The 20,034-nt window shown below is 47.9% G+C and overlaps 57 pseudogenes; all 57 read left to right on the top strand.

Annotated features, from left to right (window-relative positions):
• The first annotated feature begins 169 nt into the window (after positions 1-169).
• On the top strand, positions 170-381 carry LOC143792197 (U2 spliceosomal RNA; annotated as a pseudogene).
• Positions 382-519: 138 nt separating this feature from the next.
• LOC143791334 (U2 spliceosomal RNA) lies at positions 520-693 on the top strand (annotated as a pseudogene).
• A 176-nt stretch (positions 694-869) lies between these two features.
• LOC143792428 (U2 spliceosomal RNA) lies at positions 870-1,043 on the top strand (annotated as a pseudogene).
• A 176-nt stretch (positions 1,044-1,219) lies between these two features.
• On the top strand, positions 1,220-1,393 carry LOC143791786 (U2 spliceosomal RNA; annotated as a pseudogene).
• Positions 1,394-1,569: 176 nt separating this feature from the next.
• LOC143792032 (U2 spliceosomal RNA) lies at positions 1,570-1,743 on the top strand (annotated as a pseudogene).
• A 176-nt stretch (positions 1,744-1,919) lies between these two features.
• On the top strand, positions 1,920-2,093 carry LOC143792050 (U2 spliceosomal RNA; annotated as a pseudogene).
• Positions 2,094-2,269: 176 nt separating this feature from the next.
• On the top strand, positions 2,270-2,443 carry LOC143792429 (U2 spliceosomal RNA; annotated as a pseudogene).
• A 176-nt stretch (positions 2,444-2,619) lies between these two features.
• On the top strand, positions 2,620-2,793 carry LOC143791639 (U2 spliceosomal RNA; annotated as a pseudogene).
• A 175-nt stretch (positions 2,794-2,968) lies between these two features.
• On the top strand, positions 2,969-3,142 carry LOC143792430 (U2 spliceosomal RNA; annotated as a pseudogene).
• A 175-nt stretch (positions 3,143-3,317) lies between these two features.
• On the top strand, positions 3,318-3,491 carry LOC143791565 (U2 spliceosomal RNA; annotated as a pseudogene).
• A 176-nt stretch (positions 3,492-3,667) lies between these two features.
• On the top strand, positions 3,668-3,841 carry LOC143792433 (U2 spliceosomal RNA; annotated as a pseudogene).
• Positions 3,842-4,017: 176 nt separating this feature from the next.
• On the top strand, positions 4,018-4,191 carry LOC143791358 (U2 spliceosomal RNA; annotated as a pseudogene).
• Positions 4,192-4,367: 176 nt separating this feature from the next.
• On the top strand, positions 4,368-4,541 carry LOC143791787 (U2 spliceosomal RNA; annotated as a pseudogene).
• A 176-nt stretch (positions 4,542-4,717) lies between these two features.
• LOC143791264 (U2 spliceosomal RNA) lies at positions 4,718-4,929 on the top strand (annotated as a pseudogene).
• A 138-nt stretch (positions 4,930-5,067) lies between these two features.
• LOC143791283 (U2 spliceosomal RNA) lies at positions 5,068-5,241 on the top strand (annotated as a pseudogene).
• A 176-nt stretch (positions 5,242-5,417) lies between these two features.
• On the top strand, positions 5,418-5,591 carry LOC143792434 (U2 spliceosomal RNA; annotated as a pseudogene).
• Positions 5,592-5,767: 176 nt separating this feature from the next.
• On the top strand, positions 5,768-5,941 carry LOC143792156 (U2 spliceosomal RNA; annotated as a pseudogene).
• A 176-nt stretch (positions 5,942-6,117) lies between these two features.
• On the top strand, positions 6,118-6,292 carry LOC143791288 (U2 spliceosomal RNA; annotated as a pseudogene).
• Positions 6,293-6,467: 175 nt separating this feature from the next.
• LOC143791418 (U2 spliceosomal RNA) lies at positions 6,468-6,641 on the top strand (annotated as a pseudogene).
• Positions 6,642-6,817: 176 nt separating this feature from the next.
• LOC143792435 (U2 spliceosomal RNA) lies at positions 6,818-6,991 on the top strand (annotated as a pseudogene).
• Positions 6,992-7,167: 176 nt separating this feature from the next.
• On the top strand, positions 7,168-7,341 carry LOC143791788 (U2 spliceosomal RNA; annotated as a pseudogene).
• A 176-nt stretch (positions 7,342-7,517) lies between these two features.
• Positions 7,518-7,688, top strand: LOC143792090 (U2 spliceosomal RNA; annotated as a pseudogene).
• Positions 7,689-7,864: 176 nt separating this feature from the next.
• Positions 7,865-8,038, top strand: LOC143792436 (U2 spliceosomal RNA; annotated as a pseudogene).
• Positions 8,039-8,214: 176 nt separating this feature from the next.
• Positions 8,215-8,426, top strand: LOC143791266 (U2 spliceosomal RNA; annotated as a pseudogene).
• A 138-nt stretch (positions 8,427-8,564) lies between these two features.
• On the top strand, positions 8,565-8,738 carry LOC143792135 (U2 spliceosomal RNA; annotated as a pseudogene).
• A 175-nt stretch (positions 8,739-8,913) lies between these two features.
• On the top strand, positions 8,914-9,087 carry LOC143792437 (U2 spliceosomal RNA; annotated as a pseudogene).
• A 176-nt stretch (positions 9,088-9,263) lies between these two features.
• On the top strand, positions 9,264-9,437 carry LOC143792223 (U2 spliceosomal RNA; annotated as a pseudogene).
• A 176-nt stretch (positions 9,438-9,613) lies between these two features.
• LOC143792199 (U2 spliceosomal RNA) lies at positions 9,614-9,825 on the top strand (annotated as a pseudogene).
• Positions 9,826-9,962: 137 nt separating this feature from the next.
• On the top strand, positions 9,963-10,136 carry LOC143792233 (U2 spliceosomal RNA; annotated as a pseudogene).
• A 176-nt stretch (positions 10,137-10,312) lies between these two features.
• LOC143791419 (U2 spliceosomal RNA) lies at positions 10,313-10,486 on the top strand (annotated as a pseudogene).
• Positions 10,487-10,662: 176 nt separating this feature from the next.
• On the top strand, positions 10,663-10,836 carry LOC143792438 (U2 spliceosomal RNA; annotated as a pseudogene).
• A 176-nt stretch (positions 10,837-11,012) lies between these two features.
• Positions 11,013-11,186, top strand: LOC143791789 (U2 spliceosomal RNA; annotated as a pseudogene).
• Positions 11,187-11,362: 176 nt separating this feature from the next.
• On the top strand, positions 11,363-11,536 carry LOC143791839 (U2 spliceosomal RNA; annotated as a pseudogene).
• A 175-nt stretch (positions 11,537-11,711) lies between these two features.
• Positions 11,712-11,885, top strand: LOC143792439 (U2 spliceosomal RNA; annotated as a pseudogene).
• Positions 11,886-12,061: 176 nt separating this feature from the next.
• LOC143792126 (U2 spliceosomal RNA) lies at positions 12,062-12,235 on the top strand (annotated as a pseudogene).
• A 175-nt stretch (positions 12,236-12,410) lies between these two features.
• LOC143792440 (U2 spliceosomal RNA) lies at positions 12,411-12,584 on the top strand (annotated as a pseudogene).
• Positions 12,585-12,760: 176 nt separating this feature from the next.
• Positions 12,761-12,934, top strand: LOC143792224 (U2 spliceosomal RNA; annotated as a pseudogene).
• Positions 12,935-13,110: 176 nt separating this feature from the next.
• LOC143792200 (U2 spliceosomal RNA) lies at positions 13,111-13,322 on the top strand (annotated as a pseudogene).
• Positions 13,323-13,460: 138 nt separating this feature from the next.
• LOC143792234 (U2 spliceosomal RNA) lies at positions 13,461-13,634 on the top strand (annotated as a pseudogene).
• Positions 13,635-13,810: 176 nt separating this feature from the next.
• On the top strand, positions 13,811-13,984 carry LOC143791420 (U2 spliceosomal RNA; annotated as a pseudogene).
• A 176-nt stretch (positions 13,985-14,160) lies between these two features.
• LOC143792441 (U2 spliceosomal RNA) lies at positions 14,161-14,334 on the top strand (annotated as a pseudogene).
• A 176-nt stretch (positions 14,335-14,510) lies between these two features.
• LOC143791790 (U2 spliceosomal RNA) lies at positions 14,511-14,684 on the top strand (annotated as a pseudogene).
• A 176-nt stretch (positions 14,685-14,860) lies between these two features.
• LOC143791879 (U2 spliceosomal RNA) lies at positions 14,861-15,034 on the top strand (annotated as a pseudogene).
• A 176-nt stretch (positions 15,035-15,210) lies between these two features.
• On the top strand, positions 15,211-15,384 carry LOC143792061 (U2 spliceosomal RNA; annotated as a pseudogene).
• A 176-nt stretch (positions 15,385-15,560) lies between these two features.
• Positions 15,561-15,734, top strand: LOC143792442 (U2 spliceosomal RNA; annotated as a pseudogene).
• Positions 15,735-15,910: 176 nt separating this feature from the next.
• On the top strand, positions 15,911-16,084 carry LOC143791455 (U2 spliceosomal RNA; annotated as a pseudogene).
• Positions 16,085-16,260: 176 nt separating this feature from the next.
• Positions 16,261-16,412, top strand: LOC143791687 (U2 spliceosomal RNA; annotated as a pseudogene).
• Positions 16,413-16,610: 198 nt separating this feature from the next.
• On the top strand, positions 16,611-16,784 carry LOC143791917 (U2 spliceosomal RNA; annotated as a pseudogene).
• A 176-nt stretch (positions 16,785-16,960) lies between these two features.
• On the top strand, positions 16,961-17,134 carry LOC143792072 (U2 spliceosomal RNA; annotated as a pseudogene).
• A 176-nt stretch (positions 17,135-17,310) lies between these two features.
• Positions 17,311-17,484, top strand: LOC143792444 (U2 spliceosomal RNA; annotated as a pseudogene).
• A 176-nt stretch (positions 17,485-17,660) lies between these two features.
• On the top strand, positions 17,661-17,834 carry LOC143791651 (U2 spliceosomal RNA; annotated as a pseudogene).
• Positions 17,835-18,010: 176 nt separating this feature from the next.
• LOC143791589 (U2 spliceosomal RNA) lies at positions 18,011-18,184 on the top strand (annotated as a pseudogene).
• A 176-nt stretch (positions 18,185-18,360) lies between these two features.
• Positions 18,361-18,512, top strand: LOC143791688 (U2 spliceosomal RNA; annotated as a pseudogene).
• Positions 18,513-18,710: 198 nt separating this feature from the next.
• On the top strand, positions 18,711-18,884 carry LOC143791918 (U2 spliceosomal RNA; annotated as a pseudogene).
• A 176-nt stretch (positions 18,885-19,060) lies between these two features.
• LOC143791822 (U2 spliceosomal RNA) lies at positions 19,061-19,234 on the top strand (annotated as a pseudogene).
• A 176-nt stretch (positions 19,235-19,410) lies between these two features.
• On the top strand, positions 19,411-19,584 carry LOC143791473 (U2 spliceosomal RNA; annotated as a pseudogene).
• Positions 19,585-19,758: 174 nt separating this feature from the next.
• Positions 19,759-19,932, top strand: LOC143791542 (U2 spliceosomal RNA; annotated as a pseudogene).
• Positions 19,933-20,034: the final 102 nt, after the last annotated feature.

The following is a 20,034-nucleotide window of genomic DNA, read 5'->3' on the forward strand; positions in this document are numbered from 1 at the left end:
TCAAAACGCGTTGCGCACAGCTTGAACACATGCACACCGCAGAACTGTCATCGACAGAGCATCCAGAGTTTCTGGAAATGTCTTCCCTGCGGCAATCTTTTGCTACGTCTCCACAGTGGGTGTCGGTTGTAGGCCTTGGTGCGGCCCAAGTGGCAAATCATTTCTGATCATCTCTTCTCGGCCAAATGGCTCAAGATCAAGCGTAGTGTCTGTTCTTATTAGTTTAATATCTGATACGTCCCCTATTTGGGGACCATATATTAAATGGATTTTTGGAACAGGGAGCTGGAAATGGAGCTTGCTTTGTCGCACGGAACCATCACGGGGGTGGAGGGTGTGGTTATGCAGATTCAAAACGCGTTTCACACAGCTTGAACACATGCACACCGCAGAACTGTCATCGACAGATCATCCAGAGTTTCTGGAAATGTCTTCCCTGCGGCAATCTTTTGCTACGTCTCCACAGTGGGTGTCGGTTGTAGGCCTTGGTGCGGCCCAAGTGGCAAACCATTTCTGATCATCTCTTCTTGGCCAAATGGCTCAAGATCAAGCGTAGTGTCTGTTCTTATTAGTTTAATATCTGATACGTCCCCTATTTGGGGACCATATATTAAATGGATTTTTGGAACAGGGAGCTGGAAATGGAGCTTGCTTTGTCACACGGAACCTTCACGGGGATGGAGGGTGTGGTTATGCAGATTCAAAACGCGTTGCGCACAGCTTGAACACATGCACACCGCAGAACTGTCATCGACAGAGCATCCAGAGTTTCTGGAAATGTCTTCCCTGCGGCAATCTTTTGCTATGTCTCCACAGTGGGTGTCGGTTGTAGGCCTTGGTGCGGCCCAAGTGGCAAACCATTTCTGATCATCTCTTCTCGGCCAAATGGCTCAAGATCAAGCGTAGTGTCTGTTCTTATTAGTTTAATATCTGATACGTCCCCTATTTGGGGACCATATATTAAATGGATTTTTGGAACAGGGAGCTGGAAATGGAGCTTGCTTTGTCACACGGAACCTTCACGGGGATGGAGGGTGTGGTTATGCAGATTCAAAACGCGTTGCGCACAGCTTGAACACATGCACACCGCAGAACTGTCATCGACAGAGCATCCAGAGTTTCTGGAAATGTCTTCCCTGCGGCAATCTTTTGCTACGTCTCCACAGTGGGTGTCGGTTGTAGGCCTTGGTGCGGCCCAAGTGGCAAACCATTTCTGATCATCTCTTCTCGGCCAAATGGCTCAAGATCAAGCGTAGTGTCTGTTCTTATTAGTTTAATATCTGTTACGTCCCCTATTTGGGGACCATATATTAAATGGATTTTTGGAACAGGGAGCTGGAAATGGAGCTTGCTTTGTCACACGGAACCTTCACGGGGATGGAGGGTGTGGTTATGCAGATTCAAAATGCGTTGCGCACAGCTTGAACACATGCACACCGCAGAACTGTCATCAACAGAGCATCCAGAGTTTCTGGAAATGTCTTCCCTGCGGCAATCTTTTGCTACGTCTTAACAGTGGGTGTCGGTTGTAGGCCTTGGTGCGGCCCAAGTGGCAAACCATTTCTGATCATCTCTTCTCGGCCAAATGGATCAATATCAAGCGTAGTGTCTGTTCTTATTAGTTTAATATCTGATACGTCCCCTATTTGGGGACCATATATTAAATGGATTTTTGGAACAGGGAGCTGGAAATGGAGCTTGCTTTGTCACACTGAACCTTCACGGGGATGGAGGGTGTGGTTATGCAGATTCAAAACGCGTTGCGCACAGCTTGAACACATGCACACCGCAGAACTGTCATCAACAGAGCATCCAGAGTTTCTGGAAATGTCTTCCCTGCGGCAATCTTTTGCTACGTCTCCACAGTGGGTGTCGGTTGTAGGCCTTGGTGCGGCCCAAGTGGCAAACCATTTCTGATCATCTCTTCTCGGCCAAATGGCTCAAGATCAAGCGTAGTGTCTGTTCTTATTAGTTTAATATCTGATACGTCCCCTATTTGGGGACCATATATTAAATGGATTTTTGGAACAGGGAGCTGGAAATGGAGCTTGCTTTGTCGCACGGAACCTTCACGGGGGTGGAGGGTGTGGTTATGCAGATTCAAAATGCGTTTCGCACAGCTTGAACACATGCACACCGCAGAACTGTCATCGACAGATCATCCAGAGTTTCTGGAAATGTCTTCCCTGCGGCAATCTTTTGCTACGTCTCCACAGTGGGTGTCGGTTGTAGGCCTTGGTGCGGCCCAAGTGGCAAACCATTTCTGATCATCTCTTCTCGGCCAAATGGCTCAAGATCAAGCGTAGTGTCTGTTCTTATTAGTTTAATATCTGATACGTCCCCTATTTGGGGACCATATATTAAATGGATTTTTGGAACAGGGAGCTGGAAATGGAGCTTGCTTTGTCACACGGAACCTTCACGGGGATGGAGGGTGTGGTTATGCAGATTCAAAACGCGTTGCGCACAGCTTGAACACATGCACACCGCAGAACTGTCATCAACAGAGCATCCAGAGTTTCTGGAAATGTCTTCCCTGCGGCAATCTTTTGCTACGTCTCCACAGTGGGTGTCGGTTGTAGGCCTTGGTGCGGCCCAAGTGGCAAACCATTTCTGATCAACTCTTCTCGGCCAAATGGCTCAAGATCAAGTGTAGTGTCTGTTCTTATTAGTTTAATATCTGATACGTCCCCTATTTGGGGACCATATATTAAATGGATTTTTGGAACAGGGAGCTGGAAATGGAGCTTGCTTTGTCGCACGGAACCTTCACGGGGATGGAGGGTGTGGTTATGCAGATTCAAAACGCGTTGCGCACAGCTTGAACACATGCACACCGCAGAACTGTCATCGATAGAGCATCCATAGTTTCTGGAAATGTCTTCCCTGCGGCAATCTTTTGCTACGTCTCACAGTGGATGTCGGTTGTAGGCCTTGGTGCGGCCCAAGTGGCAAACCATTTCTGATCATCTCTTCTCGGCCAAATGGCTCAAGATCAAGCGTAGTGTCTGTTCTTATTAGTTTAATATCTGATACGTCCCCTATTTGGGGACCATATATTAAATGGATTTTTGGAACAGGGAGCTGGAAATGGAGCTTGCTTTGTCACACGGAACCTTCACGGGGATGGAGGGTGTGGTTATGCAGATTCAAAACGCGTTGCGCACAGCTTGAACACATGCACACCGCAGAACTGTCATCGATAGAGCATCCATAGTTTCTGGAAATGTCTTCCCTGCGGCAATCTTTTGCTACGTCTCACAGTGGATGTCGGTTGTAGGCCTTGGTGCGGCCCAAGTGGCAAACCATTTCTGATCATCTCTTCTCGGCCAAATGGCTCAAGATCAAGCGTAGTGTCTGTTCTTATTAGTTTAATATCTGATACGTCTCCTATTTGGGGACCATATATTAAATGGATTTTTGGAACAGGGAGCTGGAAATGGAGCTTGCTTTGTCACACGGAACCTTCACGGGGATGGAGGGTGTGGTTATGCAGATTCAAAACGCGTTGCGCACAGCTTGAACACATGCACACCGCAGAACTGTCATCGACAGAGCATCCAGAGTTTCTGGAAATGTCTTCCCTGCGGCAATCTTTTGCTACGTCTCCACAGTTGGTGTCGGTTGTAGGCCTTGGTGCGGCCCAAGTGGCAAACCATTTCTGATCATCTCTTCTCGGCCAAATGGCTCAAGATCAAGCGTAGTGTCTGTTCTTATTAGTTTAATATCTGATACGTCCCCTATTTGGGGACCATATATTAAATGGATTTTTGGAACAGGGAGCTGGAAATGGAGCTTGCTTTGTCACACGGAACCTTCACGGGGATGGAGGGTGTGGTTATGCAGATTCAAAACGCGTTGCGCACAGCTTGAACACATGCACACCGCAGAACTGTCGTCGACAGAGCATCCAGAGTTTCTGGAAATGTCTTCCCTGCGGCAATCTTTTGCTACGTCTCCACAGTGGGTGTCGGTTGTAGGCCTTGGTGCGGCCCAAGTGGCAAACCATTTCTGATCATCTCTTCTCGGCCAAATGGCTCAAGATCAAGCGTAGTGTCTGTTCTTATTAGTTTAATATCTGATACGTCCCCTATTTGGGGACCATATATTAATTGGATTTTTGGAACAGGGAGCTGGAAATGGAGCTTGCTTTGTCACACGGAACCTTCACGGGGATGGAGGGTGTGGTTATGCAGATTCAAAACGCGTTGCGCACAGCTTGAACACATGCACACCGCAGAACTGTCGTCGACAGAGCATCCAGAGTTTCTGGAAATGTCTTCCCTGCGGCAATCTTTTGCTACGTCTCCACAGTGGGTGTCGGTTGTAGGCCTTGGTGCGGCCCAAGTGGCAAACCATTTCTGATCATCTCTTCTCGGCCAAATGGCTCAAGATCAAGCGTAGTGTCTGTTCTTATTAGTTTAATATCTGTTACGTCCCCTATTTGGGGACCATATATTAAATGGATTTTTGGAACAGGGAGCTGGAAATGGAGCTTGCTTTGTCACACGGAACCTTCACGGGGATGGAGGGTGTGGTTATGCAGATTCAAAACGCGTTGCGCACAGCTTGAACACATGCACACCGCAGAACTGTCATCGACAGAGCATCCAGAGTTTCTGGAAATGTCTTCCCTGCGGCAATCTTTTGCTACGTCTCCACAGTGGGTGTCGGTTGTAGACCTTGGTGCGGCCCAAGTGGCAAATCATTTCTGATCATCTCTTCTCGGCCAAATGGCTCAAGATCAAGCGTAGTGTCTGTTCTTATTAGTTTAATATCTGATACGTCCCCTATTTGGGGACCATATATTAAATGGATTTTTGGAACAGGGAGCTGGAAATGGAGCTTGCTTTGTCGCACGGAACCATCACGGGGGTGGAGGGTGTGGTTATGCAGATTCAAAACGCGTTTCGCACAGCTTGAACACATGCACACCGCAGAACTGTCATCGACAGATCATCCAGAGTTTTTGGAAATGTCTTCCCTGCGGCAATCTTTTGCTACGTCTCCACAGTGGGTGTCGGTTGTAGGCCTTGGTGCGGCCCAAGTGGCAAACCATTTCTGATCATCTCTTCTCGGCCAAATGGCTCAAGATCAAGTGTAGTGTCTGTTCTTATTAGTTTAATATCTGATACGTCCCCTATTTGGGGACCATATATTAAATGGATTTTTGGAACAGGGAGCTGGAAATGGAGCTTGCTTTGTCGCACGGAACCTTCACGGGGATGGAGGGTGTGGTTATGCAGATTCAAAACGCGTTGCGCACAGCTTGAACACATGCACACCGCAGAACTGTCATCGATAGAGCATCCAGAGTTTCTGGAAATGTCTTCCCTGCGGCAATCTTTTGCTACGTCTCCACAGTGGATGTCGGTTGTAGGCCTTGGTGCGGCCCAAGTGGCAAACCATTTCTGATCATCTCTTCTCGGCCAAATGGCTCAAGATCAAGCGTAGTGTCTGTTCTTATTAGTTTAATATCTGATACGTCCCCTATTTGGGGACCATATATTAAATGGATTTTTGGAACAGGGAGCTGGAAATGGAGCTTGCTTTGTCACACGGAACCTTCACGGGGATGGAGGGTGTGGTTATGCAGATTCAAAACGCGTTGCGCACAGCTTGAACACATGCACACCGCAGAACTGTCATCGACAGAGCATCCAGAGTTTCTGGAAATGTCTTCCCTGCGGCAATCTTTTGCTACGTCTCCACAGTGGGTGTCGGTTGTAGGCCTTGGTGCGGCCCAAGTGGCAAACCATTTCTGATCATCTCTTCTCGGCCAAATGGCTCAAGATCAAGCGTAGTGTCTGTTCTTATTAGTTTAATATCTGATACGTCCCCTATTTGGGGACCATATATTAAATGGATTTTTGGAACAGGGAGCTGGAAATGGAGCTTGCTTTGTCACACGGAACCTTCACGGGGGTGGAGGGTGTGGTTATGCAGATTCAAAACGCGTTGCGCACAGCTTGAACACATGCACACCGCAGAACTGTCATCGACAGAGCATCCAGAGTTTCTGGAAATGTCTTCCCTGCGGCAATCTTTTGCTACGTCTCCACAGTGGGTGTCGGTTGTAGGCCTTGGTGCGGCCCAAGTGGCAAATCATTTCTGATCATCTCTTCTCGGCCAAATGGCTCAAGATCAAGCGTAGTGTCTGTTCTTATTAGTTTAATATCTGATACGTCCCCTATTTGGGGACCATATATTAAATGGATTTTTGGAACAGGGAGCTGGAAATGGAGCTTGCTTTGTCGCACGGAACCATCACGGGGGTGGAGGGTGTGGTTATGCAGATTCAAAACGCGTTGCGCACAGCTTGAACACATGCACACCGCAGAACTGTCATCGACAGATCATCCAGAGTTTCTGGAAATGTCTTCCCTGCGGCAATCTTTTGCTACGTCTCCACAGTGGGTGTCGGTTGTAGGCCTTGGTGCGGCCCAAGTGGCAAACCATTTCTGATCAACTCTTCTCGGCCAAATGGCTCAAGATCAAGTGTAGTGTCTGTCCTTATTAGTTTAATATCTGATACGTCCCCTATTTGGGGACCATATATTAAATGGATTTTTGGAACAGGGAGCTGGAAATGGAGCTTGCTTTGTCGCACGGAACCTTCACGGGGATGGAGGGTGTGGTTATGCAGATTCAAAACGCGTTGCGCAGAGCTTGAACACATGCACACCGCAGAACTGTCATCGACAGAGCATCCAGAGTTTCTGGAAATGTCTTCCCTGCGGCAATCTTTTGCTACGTCTCCACAGTGGGTGTCGGTTGTAGGCCTTGGTGCGGCCCAAGTGGCAAACCATTTCTGATCATCTCTTCTCGGCCAAATGGCTCAAGATCAAGCGTAGTGTCTGTTCTTATTAGTTTAATATCTGATACGTCCCCTATTTGGGGACCATATATTAAATGGATTTTTGGAACAGGGAGCTGGAAATGGAGCTTGCTTTGTCACACGGAACCTTCACGGGGATGGAGGGTGTGGTTATGCAGATTCAAAACGCGTTGCGCACAGCTTGAACACATGCACACCGCAGAACTGTCATCGACAGAGCATCCAGAGTTTCTGGAAATGTCTTCCCTGCGGCAATCTTTTGCTACGTCTCCACAGTGGGTGTCGGTTGTAGGCCTTGGTGCGGCCCAAGTGTCAAACCATTTCTGATCATCTCTTCTCGGCCAAATGGCTCAAGATCAAGCGTAGTGTCTGTTCTTATTAGTTTAATATCTGTTACGTCCCCTATTTGGGGACCATATATTAAATGGATTTTTGGAACAGGGAGCTGGAAATGGAGCTTGCTTTGTCACACGGAACCTTCACGGGGATGGAGGGTGTGGTTATGCAGATTCAAAACGCGTTGCGCACAGCTTGAACACATGCACACCGCAGAACTGTCATCGACAGAGCATCCAGAGTTTCTGGAAATGTCTTCCCTGCGGCAATCTTTTGCTACGTCTTAACAGTGGGTGTCGGTTGTAGGCCTTGGTGCGGCCCAAGTGGCAAACCATTTCTGATCATCTCTTCTCGGCCAAATGGATCAAGATCAAGCGTAGTGTCTGTTATTAGTTTAATATCTGATACGTCCCGTATTTGGGGACCATATATTACATGGATTTTTGGAACAGGGAGCTGGAAATGGAGCTTGCTTTGTCACACGGAACCTTCACGGGGATGGAGGGTGTGGTTATGCAGATTCAAAACGCGTTGCGCACAGCTTGAACACATGCACACCGCAGAACTGTCATCGACAGAGCATCCAGAGTTTCTGGAAATGTCTTCCCTGCGGCAATCTTTTGCTACGTCTCCACAGTGGGTGTCGGTTGTAGGCCTTGGTGCGGCCCAAGTGGCAAACCATTTCTGATCATCTCTTCTCGGCCAAATGGCTCAAGATCAAGCGTAGTGTCTGTTCTTATTAGTTTAATATCTGATACGTCCCCTATTTGGGGACCATATATTAAATGGATTTTTGGAACAGGGAGCTGGAAATGGAGCTTGCTTTGTCACACGGAACCTTCACGGGGATGGAGGGTGTGGTTATGCAGATTCAAAACGCGTTGCGCACAGCTTGAACACATGCACACCGCAGAACTGTCATCGACAGAGCATCCAGAGTTTCTGGAAATGTCTTCCCTGCGGCAATCTTTTGCTACGTCTCCACAGTGGGTGTCGGTTGTAGACCTTGGTGCGGCCCAAGTGGCAAATCATTTCTGATCATCTCTTCTCGGCCAAATGGCTCAAGATCAAGCGTAGTGTCTGTTCTTATTAGTTTAATATCTGATACGTCCCCTATTTGGGGACCATATATTAAATGGATTTTTGGAACAGGGAGCTGGAAATGGAGCTTGCTTTGTCGCACGGAACCATCACGGGGGTGGAGGGTGTGGTTATGCAGATTCAAAACGCGTTTCGCACAGCTTGAACACATGCACACCGCAGAACTGTCATCGACAGATCATCCAGAGTTTTTGGAAATGTCTTCCCTGCGGCAATCTTTTGCTACGTCTCCACAGTGGGTGTCGGTTGTAGGCCTTGGTGCGGCCCAAGTGGCAAACCATTTCTGATCATCTCTTCTCGGCCAAATGGCTCAAGATCAAGTGTATTGTCTGTTCTTATTAGTTTAATATCTGATACGTCCCCTATTTGGGGACCATATATTAAATGGATTTTTGGAACAGGGAGCTGGAAATGGAGCTTGCTTTGTCGCACGGAACCTTCACGGGGATGGAGGGTGTGGTTATGCAGATTCAAAACGCGTTGCGCACAGCTTGAACACATGCACACCGCAGAACTGTCATCGATAGAGCATCCAGAGTTTCTGGAAATGTCTTCCCTGCGGCAATCTTTTGCTACGTCTCACAGTGGATGTCGGTTGTAGGCCTTGGTGCGGCCCAAGTGGCAAACCATTTCTGATCATCTCTTCTCGGCCAAATGGCTCAAGATCAAGCGTAGTGTCTGTTCTTATTAGTTTAATATCTGATACGTCCCCTATTTGGGGACCATATATTAAATGGATTTTTGGAACAGGGAGCTGGAAATGGAGCTTGCTTTGTCACACGGAACCTTCACGGGGATGGAGGGTGTGGTTATGCAGATTCAAAACGCGTTGCGCACAGCTTGAACACATGCACACCGCAGAACTGTCATCGACAGAGCATCCAGAGTTTCTGGAAATGTCTTCCCTGCGGCAATCTTTTGCTACGTCTCCACAGTGGGTGTCGGTTGTAGGCCTTGGTGCGGCCCAAGTGGCAAACCATTTCTGATCATCTCTTCTCGGCCAAATGGCTCAAGATCAAGCGTAGTGTCTGTTCTTATTAGTTTAATATCTGATACGTCCCCTATTTGGGGACCATATATTAAATGGATTTTTGGAACAGGGAGCTGGAAATGGAGCTTGCTTTGTCACACGGAACCTTCATGGGGATGGAGGGTGTGGTTATGCAGATTCAAAACGCGTTGCGCACAGCTTGAACACATGCACACCGCAGAACTGTCATCGACAGAGCATCCAGAGTTTCTGGAAATGTCTTCCCTGCGGCAATCTTTTGCTACGTCTCCACAGTGGGTGTCGGTTGTAGGCCTTGGTGCGGCCCAAGTGGCAAATCATTTCTGATCATCTCTTCTCGGCCAAATGGCTCAAGATCAAGCGTAGTGTCTGTTCTTATTAGTTTAATATCTGATACGTCCCCTATTTGGGGACCATATATTAAATGGATTTTTGGAACAGGGAGCTGGAAATGGAGCTTGCTTTGTCGCACGGAACCATCACGGGGGTGGAGGGTGTGGTTATGCAGATTCAAAACGCGTTTCACACAGCTTGAACACATGCACACCGCAGAACTGTCATCGACAGATCATCCAGAGTTTCTGGAAATGTCTTCCCTGCGGCAATCTTTTGCTACGTCTCACAGTGGATGTCGGTTGTAGGCCTTGGTGCGGCCCAAGTGGCAAACCATTTCTGATCATCTCTTCTTGGCCAAATGGCTCAAGATCAAGCGTAGTGTCTGTTCTTATTAGTTTAATATCTGATACGTCCCCTATTTGGGGACCATATATTAAATGGATTTTTGGAACAGGGAGCTGGAAATGGAGCTTGCTTTGTCACACGGAACCTTCATGGGGATGGAGGGTGTGGTTATGCAGATTCAAAACGCGTTGCGCACAGCTTGAACACATGCACACCGCAGAACTGTCATCGACAGAGCATCCAGAGTTTCTGGAAATGTCTTCCCTGCGGCAATCTTTTGCTACGTCTCCACAGTGGGTGTCGGTTGTAGGCCTTGGTGCGGCCCAAGTGGCAAACCATTTCTGATCAACTCTTCTCGGCCAAATGGCTCAAGATCAAGTGTAGTGTCTGTCCTTATTAGTTTAATATCTGATACGTCCCCTATTTGGGGACCATATATTAAATGGATTTTTGGAACAGGGAGCTGGAAATGGAGCTTGCTTTGTCGCACGGAACCTTCACGGGGATGGAGGGTGTGGTTATGCAGATTCAAAACGCGTTGCGCAGAGCTTGAACACATGCACACCGCAGAACTGTCATCGACAGAGCATCCAGAGTTTCTGGAAATGTCTTCCCTGCGGCAATCTTTTGCTACGTCTCCACAGTGGGTGTCGGTTGTAGGCCTTGGTGCGGCCCAAGTGGCAAACCATTTCTGATCATCTCTTCTCGGCCAAATGGCTCAAGATCAAGCGTAGTGTCTGTTCTTATTAGTTTAATATCTGATACGTCCCCTATTTGGGGACCATATATTAAATGGATTTTTGGAACAGGGAGCTGGAAATGGAGCTTGCTTTGTCACACGGAACCTTCACGGGGATGGAGGGTGTGGTTATGCAGATTCAAAACGCGTTGCGCACAGCTTGAACACATGCACACCGCAGAACTGTCATCGACAGAGCATCCAGAGTTTCTGGAAATGTCTTCCCTGCGGCAATCTTTTGCTACGTCTCCACAGTGGGTGTCGGTTGTAGGCCTTGGTGCGGCCCAAGTGTCAAACCATTTCTGATCATCTCTTCTCGGCCAAATGGCTCAAGATCAAGCGTAGTGTCTGTTCTTATTAGTTTAATATCTGTTACGTCCCCTATTTGGGGACCATATATTAAATGGATTTTTGGAACAGGGAGCTGGAAATGGAGCTTGCTTTGTCACACGGAACCTTCACGGGGATGGAGGGTGTGGTTATGCAGATTCAAAACGCGTTGCGCACAGCTTGAACACATGCACACCGCAGAACTGTCATCAACAGAGCATCCAGAGTTTCTGGAAATGTCTTCCCTGCGGCAATCTTTTGCTACGTCTTAACAGTGGGTGTCGGTTGTAGGCCTTGGTGCGGCCCAAGTGGCAAACCATTTCTGATCATCTCTTCTCGGCCAAATGGATCAAGATCAAGCGTAGTGTCTGTTCTTATTAGTTTAATATCTGATACGTCCCCTATTTGGGGACCATATATTAAATGGATTTTTGGAACAGGGAGCTGGAAATGGAGCTTGCTTTGTCGCACGGAACCTTCACGGGGATGGAGGGTGTGGTTATGCAGATTCAAAACGCGTTGCGCACAGCTTGAACACATGCACACCGCAGAACTGTCATCGATAGAGCATCCAGAGTTTCTGGAAATGTCTTCCCTGCGGCAATCTTTTGCTACGTCTCACAGTGGATGTCGGTTGTAGGCCTTGGTGCGGCCCAAGTGGCAAACCATTTCTGATCATCTCTTCTCGGCCAAATGGCTCAAGATCAAGCGTAGTGTCTGTTCTTATTAGTTTAATATCTGATACGTCCCCTATTTGGGGACCATATATTAAATGGATTTTTGGAACAGGGAGCTGGAAATGGAGCTTGCTTTGTCACACGGAACCTTCACGGGGATGGAGGGTGTGGTTATGCAGATTCAAAACGCGTTGCGCACAGCTTGAACACATGCACACCGCAGAACTGTCATCGACAGAGCATCCAGAGTTTCTGGAAATGTCTTCCCTGCGGCAATCTTTTGCTACGTCTCCACAGTGGGTGTCGGTTGTAGGCCTTGGTGCGGCCCAAGTGGCAAACCATTTCTGATCATCTCTTCTCGGCCAAATGGCTCAAGATCAAGCGTAGTGTCTGTTCTTATTAGTTTAATATCTGATACGTCCCCTATTTGGGGACCATATATTAAATGGATTTTTGGAACAGGGAGCTGGAAATGGAGCTTGCTTTGTCGCACGGAACCTTCACGGGGATGGAGGGTGTGGTTATGCAGATTCAAAACGCGTTGCGCACAGCTTGAACACATGCACACCGCAGAACTGTCATCGATAGAGCATCCAGAGTTTCTGGAAATGTCTTCCCTGCGGCAATCTTTTGCTACGTCTCACAGTGGATGTCGGTTGTAGGCCTTGGTGCGGCCCAAGTGGCAAACCATTTCTGATCATCTCTTCTCGGCCAAATGGCTCAAGATCAAGCGTAGTGTCTGTTCTTATTAGTTTAATATCTGATACGTCCCCTATTTGGGGACCATATATTAAATGGATTTTTGGAACAGGGAGCTGGAAATGGAGCTTGCTTTGTCACACGGAACCTTCACGGGGATGGAGGGTGTGGTTATGCAGATTCAAAACGCGTTGCGCACAGCTTGAACACATGCACACCGCAGAACTGTCATCGACAGAGCATCCAGAGTTTCTGGAAATGTCTTCCCTGCGGCAATCTTTTGCTACGTCTCCACAGTGGGTGTCGGTTGTAGGCCTTGGTGCGGCCCAAGTGGCAAACCATTTCTGATCATCTCTTCTCGGCCAAATGGCTCAAGATCAAGCGTAGTGTCTGTTCTTATTAGTTTAATATCTGATACGTCCCCTATTTGGGGACCATATATTAAATGGATTTTTGGAACAGGGAGCTGGAAATGGAGCTTGCTTTGTCACACGGAACCTTCATGGGGATGGAGGGTGTGGTTATGCAGATTCAAAACGCGTTGCGCACAGCTTGAACACATGCACACCGCAGAACTGTCATCGACAGAGCATCCAGAGTTTCTGGAAATGTCTTCCCTGCGGCAATCTTTTGCTACGTCTCCACAGTGGGTGTCGGTTGTAGGCCTTGGTGCGGCCCAAGTGGCAAATCATTTCTGATCATCTCTTCTCGGCCAAATGGCTCAAGATCAAGCGTAGTGTCTGTTCTTATTAGTTTAATATCTGATACGTCCCCTATTTGGGGACCATATATTAAATGGATTTTTGGAACAGGGAGCTGGAAATGGAGCTTGCTTTGTCGCACGGAACCATCACGGGGGTGGAGGGTGTGGTTATGCAGATTCAAAACGCGTTTCACACAGCTTGAACACATGCACACCGCAGAACTGTCATCGACAGATCATCCAGAGTTTCTGGAAATGTCTTCCCTGCGGCAATCTTTTGCTACGTCTCCACAGTGGGTGTCGGTTGTAGGCCTTGGTGCGGCCCAAGTGGCAAACCATTTCTGATCATCTCTTCTTGGCCAAATGGCTCAAGATCAAGCGTAGTGTCTGTTCTTATTAGTTTAATATCTGATACGTCCCCTATTTGGGGACCATATATTAAATGGATTTTTGGAACAGGGAGCTGGAAATGGAGCTTGCTTTGTCACACGGAACCTTCATGGGGATGGAGGGTGTGGTTATGCAGATTCAAAACGCGTTGCGCACAGCTTGAACACATGCACACCGCAGAACTGTCATCGACAGAGCATCCAGAGTTTCTGGAAATGTCTTCCCTGCGGCAATCTTTTGCTACGTCTCCACAGTGGGTGTCGGTTGTAGGCCTTGGTGCGGCCCAAGTGGCAAACCATTTCTGATCAACTCTTCTCGGCCAAATGGCTCAAGATCAAGTGTAGTGTCTGTCCTTATTAGTTTAATATCTGATACGTCCCCTATTTGGGGACCATATATTAAATGGATTTTTGGAACAGGGAGCTGGAAATGGAGCTTGCTTTGTCGCACGGAACCTTCACGGGGATGGAGGGTGTGGTTATGCAGATTCAAAACGCGTTGCGCAGAGCTTGAACACATGCACACCGCAGAACTGTCATCGACAGAGCATCCAGAGTTTCTGGAAATGTCTTCCCTGCGGCAATCTTTTGCTACGTCTCCACAGTGGGTGTCGGTTGTAGGCCTTGGTGCGGCCCAAGTGGCAAACCATTTCTGATCATCTCTTCTCGGCCAAATGGCTCAAGATCAAGCGTAGTGTCTGTTCTTATTAGTTTAATATCTGATACGTCCCCTATTTGGGGACCATATATTAAATGGATTTTTGGAACAGGGAGCTGGAAATGGAGCTTGCTTTGTCACACGGAACCTTCACGGGGATGGAGGGTGTGGTTATGCAGATTCAAAACGCGTTGCGCACAGCTTGAACACATGCACACCGCAGAACTGTCATCGACAGAGCATCCAGAGTTTCTGGAAATGTCTTCCCTGCGGCAATCTTTTGCTACGTCTCCACAGTGGGTGTCGGTTGTAGGCCTTGGTGCGGCCCAAGTGTCAAACCATTTCTGATCATCTCTTCTCGGCCAAATGGCTCAAGATCAAGCGTAGTGTCTGTTCTTATTAGTTTAATATCTGTTACGTCCCCTATTTGGGGACCATATATTAAATGGATTTTTGGAACAGGGAGCTGGAAATGGAGCTTGCTTTGTCACACGGAACCTTCACGGGGATGGAGGGTGTGGTTATGCAGATTCAAAACGCGTTGCGCACAGCTTGAACACATGCACACCGCAGAACTGTCATCAACAGAGCATCCAGAGTTTCTGGAAATGTCTTCCCTGCGGCAATCTTTTGCTACGTCTTAACAGTGGGTGTCGGTTGTAGGCCTTGGTGCGGCCCAAGTGGCAAACCATTTCTGATCATCTCTTCTCGGCCAAATGGATCAAGATCAAGCGTAGTGTCTGTTCTTATTAGTTTAATATCTGATACGTCCCCTATTTGGGGACCATATATTAAATGGATTTTTGGAACAGGGAGCTGGAAATGGAGCTTGCTTTGTCACACGGAACCTTCACGGGGATGGAGGGTGTGGTTATGCAGATTCAAAACGCGTTGCGCACAGCTTGAACACATGCACACCGCAGAACTGTCATCGACAGAGCATCCAGAGTTTCTGGAAATGTCTTCCCTGCGGCAATCTTTTGCTACGTCTCCACAGTGGGTGTCGGTTGTAGGCCTTGGTGCGGCCCAAGTGGCAAACCATTTCTGATCATCTCTTCTCGGCCAAATGGCTCAAGATCAAGCGTAGTGTCTGTTCTTATTAGTTTAATATCTGATACGTCCCCTATTTGGGGACCATATATTAAATGGATTTTTGGAACAGGGAGCTGGAAATGGAGCTTGCTTTGTCGCACGGAACCTTCACGGGGGTGGAGGGTGTGGTTATGCAGATTCAAAATGCGTTTCGCACAGCTTGAACACATGCACACCGCAGAACTGTCATCGACAGATCATCCAGAGTTTCTGGAAATGTCTTCCCTGCGGCAATCTTTTGCTACGTCTCCACAGTGGGTGTCGGTTGTAGGCCTTGGTGCGGCCCAAGTGGCAAACCATTTCTGATCATCTCTTCTCGGCCAAATGGCTCAAGATCAAGCGTAGTGTCTGTTCTTATTAGTTTAATATCTGATACGTCCCCTATTTGGGGACCATATATTAAATGGATTTTTGGAACAGGGAGCTGGAAATGGAGCTTGCTTTGTCACACGGAACCTTCACGGGGATGGAGGGTGTGGTTATGCAGATTCAAAACGCGTTGCGCACAGCTTGAACACATGCACACCGCAGAACTGTCATCAACAGAGCATCCAGAGTTTCTGGAAATGTCTTCCCTGCGGCAATCTTTTGCTACGTCTCCACAGTGGGTGTCGGTTGTAGGCCTTGGTGCGGCCCAAGTGGCAAACCATTTCTGATCAACTCTTCTCGGCCAAATGGCTCAAGATCAAGTGTAGTGTCTGTTCTTATTAGTTTAATATCTGATGCGTCCCCTATTTGGGGACCATATATTAAATGGATTTTTGGAACAGGGAGCTGGAAATGGAGCTTGCTTTGTCACACGGAACCTTCACGGGGATGGAGGGTGTGGTTAGGCAGATTCAAAATGCGTTGCGCACAGCTTGAACACATGCACACCGCAGAACTGTCGTCGACAGAGCATCCAGAGTTTCTGGAAATGTCTTCCCTGCGGCGATCTTTTGCTACATCTCCACAGTGGATGTCGGTTGTAGGCCTTGGTGCGGCCCAAGTGGCAAACCATTTCTGATCATCTCTTCTCGGCCAAATGGCTCAAGATCAAGCGTAGTGTCTGTTCTTATTAGTTTAATATCTGATACGTCCCCTATTTGGGGACCATATATTAAATGGATTTTTGGAACAGGGAGCTGGAAATGGAGCTTGATCTGTCACACGGAACCTTCACGGGGATGGAGGGTGTGGTTATGCAGATTCAAAACGCGTTGCGCACAGCTTGAACACATGCACACCGCAGAACTGTCGTCGACAGAGCATCCAGAGTTTCTGGAAATGTATTCCCTGCGGCAATCTTTTGCTACGTCTCCACAGTGGGTGTCGGTTGTAGGCCTTGGTGCGGCCCAAGTGGCAAACCATTTCTGATCATCTCTTCTCGGCCAAATGGCTCAAGATCAAGCGTAGTGCCTGTTCTTATTAATTTAATATCTGATACGTCCCCTATTTGGGGACCATATATTAAATGGATTTTTGGAACAGGGAGCTGGAAATGGAGCTTGCTTTGTCACACGGAACCTTCATGGGGATGGAGGGTGTGGTTATGCAGATTCAAAACGCGTTGCGCACAGCTTGAACACATGCACACCGCAGAACTGTCATCGATAGAGCATCCAGAGTTTCTGGAAATGTCTTCCCTGCGGCAATCTTTTGCTACATCTCCACAGTGGGTGTCGGTTGTAGGTCTTGGTGCGGCCCAAGTGGCAAACCATTTCTGATCATCTCTTCTCGGCCAAATGGCTCAAGATCAAGCGTAGTGTCTGTTCTTATTAGTTTAATATCTGATACGTCCCCTATTTGGGGACCATATATTAAATGGATTTTTGGAACAGGGAGCTGGAAATGGAGCTTGCTTTGTCGCACGGAACCTTCACGGGGGTGGAGGGTGTGGTTATGCAGATTCAAAATGCGTTTCGCACAGCTTGAACACATGCACACCGCAGAACTGTCATCGACAGATCATCCAGAGTTTCTGGAAATGTCTTCCCTGCGGCAATCTTTTGCTACGTCTCCACAGTGGGTGTCGGTTGTAGGCCTTGGTGCGGCCCAAGTGGCAAACCATTTCTGATCATCTCTTCTCGGCCAAATGGCTCAAGATCAAGCGTAGTGTCTGTTCTTATTAGTTTAATATCTGATACGTCCCCTATTTGGGGACCATATATTAAATGGATTTTTGGAACAGGGAGCTGGAAATGGAGCTTGCTTTGTCACACGGAACCTTCACGGGGATGGAGGGTGTGGTTATGCAGATTCAAAACGCGTTGCGCACAGCTTGAACACATGCACACCGCAGAACTGTCATCAACAGAGCATCCAGAGTTTCTGGAAATGTCTTCCCTGCGGCAATCTTTTGCTACGTCTCCACAGTGGGTGTCGGTTGTAGGCCTTGGTGCGGCCCAAGTGGCAAACCATTTCTGATCAACTCTTCTCGGCCAAATGGCTCAAGATCAAGTGTAGTGTCTGTTCTTATTAGTTTAATATCTGATACGTCCCCTATTTGGGGACCATATATTAAATGGATTTTTGGAACAGGGAGCTGGAAATGGAGCTTGCTTTGTCGCACGGAACCTTCACGGGGATGGAGGGTGTGGTTATGCAGATTCAAAACGCGTTGCGCACAGCTTGAACACATGCACACCGCAGAACTGTCATCGATAGAGCATCCAGAGTTTCTGGAAATGTCTTCCCTGCGGCGATCTTTTGCTACGTCTCCACAGTGGATGTCGGTTGTAGGCCTTGGTGCGGCCCAAGTGGCAAACCATTTCTGATCATCTCTTCTCGGCCAAATGGCTCAAGATCAAGCGTAGTGTCTGTTCTTATTAGTTTAATATCTGATGCGTCCCCTATTTGGGGACCATATATTAAATGGATTTTTGGAACAGGGAGCTGGAAATGGAGCTTGCTTTGTCACACGGAACCTTCACGGGGATGGAGGGTGTGGTTAGGCAGATTCAAAATGCGTTGCGCACAGCTTGAACACATGCACACCGCAGAACTGTCGTCGACAGAGCATCCAGAGTTTCTGGAAATGTCTTCCCTGCGGCGATCTTTTGCTACATCTCCACAGTGGATGTCGGTTGTAGGCCTTGGTGCGGCCCAAGTGGCAAACCATTTCTGATCATCTCTTCTCGGCCAAATGGCTCAAGATCAAGCGTAGTGTCTGTTCTTATTAGTTTAATATCTGATACGTCCCCTATTTGGGGACCATATATTAAATGGATTTTTGGAACAGGGAGCTGGAAATGGAGCTTGATCTGTCACACGGAACCTTCACGGGGATGGAGGGTGTGGTTATGCAGATTCAAAACGCGTTGCGCACAGCTTGAACACATGCACACCGCAGAACTGTCGTCGACAGAGCATCCAGAGTTTCTGGAAATGTATTCCCTGCGGCAATCTTTTGCTACGTCTCCACAGTGGGTGTCGGTTGTAGGCCTTGGTGCGGCCCAAGTGGCAAACCATTTCTGATCATCTCTTCTCGGCCAAATGGCTCAAGATCAAGCGTAGTGCCTGTTCTTATTAATTTAATATCTGATACGTCCCCTATTTGGGGACCATATATTAAATGGATTTTTGGAACAGGGAGCTGGAAATGGAGCTTGCTTTGTCACACGGAACCTTCATGGGGATGGAGGGTGTGGTTATGCAGATTCAAAACGCGTTGCGCACAGCTTGAACACATGCACACCGCAGAACTGTCATCGATAGAGCATCCAGAGTTTCTGGAAATGTCTTCCCTGCGGCAATCTTTTGCTACATCTCCACAGTGGGTGTCGGTTGTAGGTCTTGGTGCGGCCCAAGTGGCAAACCATTTCTGATCATCTCTTCTCGGCCAAATGGCTCAAGATCAAGCGTAGTGCCTGTTCTTATTAGTTTAATATCTGATACATCCCCTATTTGGGGACCATATATTAAATGGATTTTTGGAACAGGGAGCTGGAAATGGAGCTTGCTTTGTCACACGGAACCTTCATGGGGATGGAGGGTGTGGTTATGCAGATTCAAAACGCGTTGCGCACAGCTTGAACACATGCACACCGCAGAACTGTCATCGATAGAGCATCCAGAGTTTCTGGAAATGTCTTCCCTGCGGCAATCTTTTGCTACATCTCCACAGTGGGTGTCGGTTGTAGGTCTTGGTGCGGCCCAAGTGGCAAACCATTTCTGATCATCTCTTCTCGGCCAAATGGCTCAAGATCAAGCGTAGTGCCTGTTCTTATTAGTTTAATATCTGATACGTCCCCTATTTGGGGACCATATATTAAATGGATTTTTGGAACAGGGAGCTGGAAATGGAGCTTGCTTTGTCACACGGAACCTTCATGGGGATGGAGGGTGTGGTTATGCAGATTCAAAACGCGTTGCGCACAGCTTGAACACATGCACACCGCAGAACTGTCATCGACAGAGCATCCAGAGTTTCTGGAAATGTCTTCCCTGCGGCAATCTTTTGCTACGTCTCCACAGTGGGTGTCGGTTGTAGGCCTTGGTGCGGCCCGTGGCAAACCATTTCTGATCATCTCTTCTCGGCCAAATGGCTCAAGATCAAGCGTAGTGTCTGTTCTTATTAGTTTAATATCTGATTGGTCCCCTATTTGGGGACCATATATTAAATGGATTTTTGGAACAGGGAGCTGGAAATGGAGCTTGCTTTGTCACACTTAACCTTCACAGGGATGGAGGGTGTGGTTATGCAGATTCAAAACGCGTTGCGCACAGCTTGAACACATGCACACCGCAGAACTGTCATCGATAGAGCATCCAGAGTTTCTGGAAATGTCTTCCCTGCGGCGA

This window comes from Ranitomeya variabilis, unplaced genomic scaffold (genome assembly GCF_051348905.1).
Source record: "Ranitomeya variabilis isolate aRanVar5 unplaced genomic scaffold, aRanVar5.hap1 Scaffold_69, whole genome shotgun sequence".
Classification (NCBI taxonomy): domain Eukaryota; kingdom Metazoa; phylum Chordata; class Amphibia; order Anura; family Dendrobatidae; genus Ranitomeya; species Ranitomeya variabilis.